Source organism: Macaca nemestrina, chromosome 3 (assembly GCF_043159975.1).
Source record: "Macaca nemestrina isolate mMacNem1 chromosome 3, mMacNem.hap1, whole genome shotgun sequence".
Classification (NCBI taxonomy): Eukaryota; Metazoa; Chordata; class Mammalia; order Primates; family Cercopithecidae; genus Macaca; species Macaca nemestrina.
In genome coordinates, this window is record NC_092127.1 from 102,568,146 (window position 1) to 102,576,222 (window position 8,077).

The 8,077-nt window shown below is 43.8% G+C and overlaps 1 protein-coding gene across 6 annotated transcripts in view; it reads right to left on the reverse strand.

Annotated features, from left to right (window-relative positions):
* Positions 1-6,312, reverse strand: part of LOC105479667 (protein tyrosine phosphatase non-receptor type 13) — a 225,357-nt gene extending 219,045 nt beyond the window's left edge. For 4 of the 6 annotated variants that reach the window (XM_011737771.2, XM_011737770.2, XM_011737769.2 and 1 more), the window contains exon 1: positions 5,832-6,312. The gene's annotated coding sequence lies outside the window, so the exon portion shown is untranslated. The remainder of the gene's footprint in view (positions 1-5,831) is intronic. The other 2 variants (XM_071093330.1, XM_071093331.1) reach the window with 1 other exon arrangement.
* Positions 6,313-8,077: the final 1,765 nt, after the last annotated feature.

An 8,077-nucleotide genomic window follows, 5' to 3' on the forward strand; every position in this document is an offset into this window, starting at 1 on the left:
TAGTCCCAGCTACTCGGGAGGCTGAGGCAGGAGAATGGTGTAAACCCGGGAGGCGGAGCTTGCAGTGAGCTGAGATCCGGCCACTGCACTCCAGCCTGGGTGACAGACCGAGACTCCGTCTCAAAAAAAAAAAAAAAAAAAAAGACTGAGGAAAGAGGAAATGTATAAAAAATGTGGTATTTCTCCTGACTTTTTTTAAAAAAAAGTAACTTTACAAAAAAACACAATATATTTTTAAATTATAAATCTGAAGGAAATAACATAGGAATTATACATATGCCATTTCAGATGATAAGAAACATATACAAATTTCAAAACCTCTAAGCAGTACAGGACTTTCTGTGATGAGGAAATGTTCTATATCTGAGCTGTCTGCTACAGTAGCTACTAGCTGCAAGTGGCTCCTGAGCACTTAAAATATGGCTAGTTGTAATAAGCAGAATTTTAAATTGTATCTCATTTAATTAAAATATAAATTTACATAACATATATGGCCAGGGAAACTACATTTGACAGTATAGCTCTAGGGAAATATTTGTACCTTAAATTCTCATCCAAATAGTAAAAAGTCCTGTAGACAGGCATATATATAGATGCTTCTGAGACATTTTTGTGTTTTAAATTCTTAAGATTTATATAGAAGAAATACATAAATATAAAATACAATCCAACACAAAAAAATGTTGCTGCATTTGTGGGAACCAAATTTTCTACACTACATTCTAGTAGAGTCTTATATTGGTTCCAAAGTTGACTATAGTTTCTTAAGGAGTTTCTAAAAATATGGATGCCAGGGTCTCTCGTCTGCAAAGATTCTGGTTTAATTAGTCTGAGTTGAGGCCGGGGCATGGAGATTATTAAAAGCTATCCAGACCTGGGGCAGTGACTCACACCTGGAATCCCTGTGCTTTGGGAGGCCAAGGAGGGAGAACTGCTTCAAGCCAGGGAGTTTGAGACAAGGCTGGGCAACATAGGAAGACCATTATCTCTACAAAAAATAAAAAATTAGCTGAGTAGCGCATGCCTGTAGTATCAGTTATTCAGGATGCTGAGGCAGAGGGATCACTTGAGCCCAGCAATTTAAGGTTGCAGTGAGGTATGATCACATCACTGTATTCCAGCCTGGTTGACAGAGTGAGATCCTGTCTCTTAAAAAAAATTTAACAAACTTAAAAAAGCTACCCAGGTGATTCTAAGGTACAGGCAGAGTTGAATAGTACTAAACTAGAAAAAAAGAAAAAAGAAAAAGAAAGAAAGAAACTGTTTATTAAGCATAGATGAAGTATGCAACCAAAGACATTTATTGGTTAGTAGGTAAAGAGGGCCTTTTGCCCAGCCAGATTCAAGTTACACATTCAGGAATGATTTGAGTAGTCATACGTGTTTGTGATTATTTAATTTTAATTTTTTAAAGAAAATTTGCAAGGAAGCAAGCAACCTAAATATTGAGTGTTAGCTTGCACTTAAACCACGTTTGCATATATTAATTTCACCCTCAAAATACCCTTGAGAGGGACCAGGCATGGTGGCTCACACCTGTAATCCTTGCACTTTGAGAGGCTGAGGTGGGCGGATCACTTGAGCTCACGAGTTCAAGACCAGCCTGGCCAACATGGCAAAACCCCGTCTCTACTAAAAGTACAGAAATTAGCCGGGCATGGTAGCGCATGCCTGTAATCCCAGCTTACTAGGGAGGCTGAGGCAGGAGAATTGCTTGAACCCAGGATTGGGGGCAGAGATTGCAGTGAGCTGAGATTGCGCCACTGCACTCCAGCCTGCGCGACAGAGTGAGATTCCATCTCAAAAAAAAAGAAAACACACACACACACACAACAAAATAAAAAAGACTTGAGAGGTATATATTATTAAATTATTAAAAATAAACTTTAATAGTCTTAGGATTTGGACACATATTTGTCAGACAGCAGAGTCCTCCACACTCTTTATACTATGGCAGAAGGATTTTCTTTGAGACAGTTTGTTTCAGAGAATTTTCATACTTTTCCAGTGTGAAAACAAATCAAAACAAAACAAAAATTAAAAAAGCAGGATTCAATGGCAGAGCACAGGATAAGGCAAACACATCTAAACAAGCACTTAAACCAGACTCTATTCCTGTATTTCCTATGCATTTGGAAAAAACATGTGAAGTTTATCCGGAAAAAAACATGTGAAGTTTATGGTTTAACTCTATACAAGATTATGTAGGAATTGCTATCTTCTTATCCTGAGAAATTAACCAATGGCCCACCTACTGCCTTACTACTAGTGACAGTCACACGTTCTTGGGAACAGGGTTGGGCAGGATAGAGCAGGGTGCTTAGTCACAGTGCCTGACACTAAACAAGAATAATGGTCTTAAAGATGTTTTCATTTTCTCCCCAAACTCAAAGGATTATTAGAATTCCATCTCCCAAAGCAGTTTACAGACGGAGTTTTGATGGGACATTTACAGCTAGTATGAAACTTTTGGTTGGGCACGGTGGCTCACACCTGTAATCCCAGCACTTTGGGAGGCTGAGGTGGGTGGATCACGAGGTCAGGAGATCGAGACCATCCTGGCTAACACGGTGAAACCCCGTCTCTACTAAAAATACAAAAAATTAGCCGGGCGTGGTGGCGGGTGCCTGTAGTCCCAGCTACTCGGGAGGCTGAGGCAGGAGAATGGCGTGAACCCGGGAGGCGGAGCTTGCAGTGAGCCGAGATTGCGCCACTGCACTCCAGCCTGGGCGACAGAGCCAGACTCCATCTCAAACAAAAAATAAAAATAAAAAAGAAACTTTCAACTTTAACTTAAGCCGTCAAAAGTCCTACATTAATGTACTCATTAAAAGCTATCTTTTAGCCTTGGTCAACACAGCGAGACCTTGTCTCTATTTAAAACAAATAAAATAAAATTAGCTGGGTGTGGTGTTGTACACCTGTGGTACCAGCTACTTTGGGGGCTGAGTTGGGAGGATTGCTTGAGCCTGGGAAGCTGAGGCAGCAGTGAGCCATGATTCCAAACTGAGCAACAGAGAGAGACCCTATCTTTTTTTTTTTTTTTTTTTTTTTTTGAGACGGAGTCTTGCTCTGTCACCCAGGCTGGAGTGCAGTGGCCGGATCTCAGCTCACTGCAAGCTCCGCCTCCCGGGTTTACGCCGTTCTCCTGCCTCAGCCTCCCGAGTAGCTGGGACTACAGGCGCCCGCCACCTCGCCCGGCTAGTTTTTTTGTATTTTTTAGTAGAGACGGGGTTTCACCGTGTTAGCCGGGATCGTCTCTCGATCTCCTGGCCTCGTGATCCGCCCGTCTCGGCCTCCCAAAGTGCTGGGATTACAGGCTTGAGCCACCGCGCCCGGCCGAGACCCTATCTTAAAAGCTATCTCTAAAAAGTTTAGTTCCTGAGTTGTTTGACTCATTTTAATTTTCAAATTAAAAGAGAGTTTTTCAGGGATAAAAAAAAAAAAAAAAAAAAAGGAAGTCCAGACCAAAAAATTCTCATCATTCCCATCAGCACTGATTCTTCTATCCTGAGACCCATTATCTATTCTCCTTTTTCAGGCCCCTACCTTGTAAAGTGATACTCAAATGAGTCATACTTGGTTGCATCAGAGGCCAATGAGAACACTTTGAACCACACAGAGTTCTCTCAAAGCATATTCCAAAACAAGTATATGTTGACAGGAGTAACTACTAAATGCACTGGCTTGGAGTATGGTTGTGTGTCTTTTCCATTTCAAATGGTGTTAATTATAATTTAATTATACATAAAAATGTTTTGGGGTTTATTTAAAAATTACACCCTCTGTCAAAAGAAGAGGGTGAAGAGGAAAAAGAAAGAAGTCATAGTTTATCCCTTATAGTCCTTCTCTCCAGTACATTTGGGGCTGGGCACTAAGATGAGCTGGAAAAACATACACTCAATTGACATGGGAGAAGCTACAACACTTCTCCATCCAACCCTTAACATATTAAAGACAGAACAAATCAACACCTTTTTTTCTCAATAACGAAGAATACATAAATTTCATTCATTCAAAGATGATCACCTACCATCTTCTACTCCAAAACAAATGATTAGCTAATTCCCACATTCACATACTGTATTTAGGAGGCAGCCCTCAAAAACAACAACAAAAAGATAATTTAAGTTTTATAACGTGACCCCTATCATAGTATTAAAATCTGACTTTTAAATTGACACTGGTTTTAATGGTGTGCGTGTATGTAACTTGTGACATGAAAAACCATTTATATTTTTGGATGCTGGTAATCACCCTTAAAAATATAAGTAGGCTTAACATGCAAGTAAAAATGGTGAGACAAATGTAAATTCAAAGATAAACCTACATAATGGTAAAGCAAGCTATAATTCTCTAATTGTAAAAGTGAAAAACACTATGAAATCAGACCTTTTCTTAACAACTAACCTCAAATATTTTTCTATTTTTAGTTCTAATTTCCATCCTATCCTCTCCCCACACATACTCCCACAAAGCCTCTAGAACATCAAGTAGAACACAATGTTATGAACAAAGTGTAATAAACAAGATTGGACATCAATGAGCCTCTGTATAAATTTACTATATCAATGTATGTATGAATTTACTAAAAAATGCTCCTAGTGATATTAAAACGAGAAATAATTTGTATCTTGGCACCATTACAAGCAGCCAATGAGCATGAAGCAAGTTTTCACCTGGACGCCGACAACACAGTCATCAAGACTTTGGGAAAATACCAAAGCTTGTTTCATAATACATCCACTTTTACTTTTTTTCCCCCATCCTTTAGTAAACTTTCTAGATATAAATTTTAAAATGTTAAAATTTATAATTAGTTACCAGCGCCCTTCATCCCACAGATCAGGTGTCCTACATTTTGTTCAGGTCCTGCCTTGAAAACAAACCCGATTGCCCCATTTTCTGAGAGGGAGCTCAGCTCCAGGCAGCTCCCTATGAAGTCACCGCGTTTGTTGTTTCAAAGATGCAATTAAATGAAAATGACACAAGGCTGTCGAATAGATTAGTTGGAAGTGTGCGGTGGTGTCGATCATATACATGTATGGCCATTGAAAACTGTATTGCTGTAAATCTCTTAGTGATATTTCTCCCCATCTTCCTCTCTCCATTATATTCACAACACAAGGAAATTAAACTTTTTAAGAATTTTCTTGACTTTGGTTTAACTTTAGCTTCCCAGCTGTCTGCTCTTACAGTATCACGTAATGAGCAAAGCGGCGGGGCTAGGGGGCCGGAGGGTAGAGTGTTAATTTTAGCGAGCAGAAGAAAAGCAATAAAAGAGCTTGCATCAGACAGTGTCTCTCTCTCTCTCTCTGCCCCCTCTCTTCCTCCGCTTCCCCGCCATCCCACCCCCTTCTCGAGCCCTTACACATACACATTCTTCTGGGCGGCCTCTAACTACACCATCTCCACAATCATTTGCAGAAATTAGAAACAGACTCCGGGAGCCCTTCCCTTAAGCACGCACAGAGCGGAGCTGTGCAAGCACGACGGGGCAATGTCACTCCCTGTTACCCCACAATCTCGTACTGCCCCTGTGGGTTTCGTTCCCGAGATCCGGCTTTCTTCCGCTGAGGAGATGGATCTACCTACTCCGCAATGGAGTTTTATCTCATTCTTCCCCACTCCAGTCACCCCACCCCCACTCTAACGTACAAAAACACCCCACCACCACAACCAAAGAAAAGTTCCTTCTACCAGGGCAACAGAGGAGTTGGGTTTAGGGACTGGAGCAAAAGCAGAGACAGGAGGAAGAGAGCTAGCGCAATGTACTTTGTTTTGCACTTCTGCACATGCAGCGCAGAGCCCAGGGCGGCTCTCTTCCTTACCGGCTGGTCCCGAGACCAGGTCCTGCTACTGGAGCGCCGGGCTAGGGCTGCGGGGACGCGGCGTCGGGGCGGGCCGCCGGCAGCCGCCGCGGGCGCCGAGAGCCACCACCTCTTCTCCCACAAGCGGCTGCGGGCGTGGGCTGAAGGAGCTGGAGAAGGAGCCTGGGGAGGGGGAGAAGAGGAGCAGCATCTCCTCCTCCTCCTCCTTGCCTCGGAAACGCCCCTCCAGCGGCGATCCCAGCCGACTGCCGGACCCCCGAGCGCTCAACGCACCCCCCGCCCCCCGCCCTACTGTGCTCGACGCCCCTCCAAGAGCTTCGCCAGAACCTTCCGGCGCGGGCAGCTCAACTCCTGTAGGCGACTCTGACCGCTGCCGAGGCGGACCGGGGAGCTACGGAGCGCGGCTCGCCAGCACGACGGTCTCTAGGGACCGTGAGCATGGTGTGTCACCCTCGCCTCAGCTCGGCCGCCGGAGCTACTGGCAATACTCGGGCTCCACCTCGGGCAGCCGCGCCGGCTCCGCCCCCCCGGTCCTGTCACTCAACCATTCCCCGGCTCTGGGAGGACCGCAGATGTCCGACCCCGAACTCCCCTCGACCTCATTGGCTCGCCTGGCCTCCAGCTCCGCCTCCTCCCTAGGGACGAGGTCGCCGGGGAGACCAGCGCCCCGGTTGCCATGACAACCGGTGCCTTGGGCCTGGCTTTTCGCGTTCTTCGGACTAGCCGGAGGCTCAGGTTGGTGACCAAGCGGCAAAGTTCCTAGCGCCTGTAGTGTGAACTCCAACTTTTAGGCCAAGTTGAAAATGCAGCCGACGGCCCCCACACTTCTAACTTCAGAAACAGAACTTCATGACCCTAGGGAGTGAGGAGGAGAGTGAAAAATGCATAACTGCTGGCTCCTCCCTTACCCTTCGCTGCCTCGCAGCCTTGTTTCTATATTCTCACCGGGAGCTTTGGACTTTGAAAGGATGAGGAGAATGGGGGAGAGGAAGAGCGTGGCTTTGCCAGCTCCCTGCAGCAATACAGCAACTTAGAAATGGCGGGGTCAACGAAAAAAACCCGGTGAGTTTTCCCACGGTTGTAAAGCGATCTTCAAAGGTGTGGTGACAGCACAACGCCAAATGCCCTAGGGAAAACTCAAATTCTCATATTTTTGAAAAAAGTTTGTAAATACTTGCCTTGTTATTTTCTCTGTGAGACTAAAATAATCCCGAAGTTTGAAAATTTAAGGAAAAGGTTTAACATAGTCGATAACTTCCAGCTTTTTTGTATACACTAAAACTTGGCCAAGGTATATCCAGACAGCTATACCCCTCCTTGCTACAAGCCGAAATATTTGAGTTTCAATAGTTAAACAAGAGAGTCTTGCTGAATTCATGAACAAATAATATCCTGTGATTTGAGTTTTGAAAGTTTTGGTTTATTCTCAGAGGTATAAGGTAAACTGGTCCAGTCTGGAAAGGGTACTTGAAGATAAATTTAGTCTGAGACCGTTAATGTTGAGCCCTAGGTAAATCTGAATTTCATGCCTGGCTCCAAAGTGGAGGGATCTGAGGCTTATTTTGCTTCCCCAAGAAAGTCAAAGCAGCAATCCTACGTTCCCTAGCCCCTGAGGCTGCCATACATGTATGATAAATGAGGGAATTAATAGTAATGATTTATCTTTGGCGAGCACTTGCGTTTTCATTATATCATTTACTAAATGAATAACTATGATAGATATCTTCAGTCAAATATGCCTCACAAGTATGCATTGAATGTGATTACTCACAGGGCTAAACACAACGGAAAATGCACAGCAGAATTTTAAGATTAAGTCCCTGCTCCCAAGGAGCTAACCTGGGGCCTAAGAAAGAAAACTAGCACTCTTGAAACAATTTGAGAATAATAATAGCTAAAATGTGCAGCCAAACTTTGAGTAGGTAGCAGGTAAGAGAAAGTCTGCTATGTAAAATGGGCTAGATTCCTCAGTTTATGGAAGAGGGGAATTTACCCTGGGCTTTGATGAATGCAGCAAAGATGAGGAAAGTCAGTTGAGGGAAACAACAAAAACTAAGGAGCAGCAGCAGGGATGAGTGGTGAAAGTAAATAACAGGCCAGGCTCCCTGGACTGCAGACACAAGTGAATGAATTCTTCCCCCATTTTTAAATGTTCTGGTTCATCTCTTAGGGAGGTGGGAAAGGCAGGTTGGGAAGAACAGAAACTTTCATGAAACATCTGCCTCTGTTTGCCTCTGAAAGAAAGC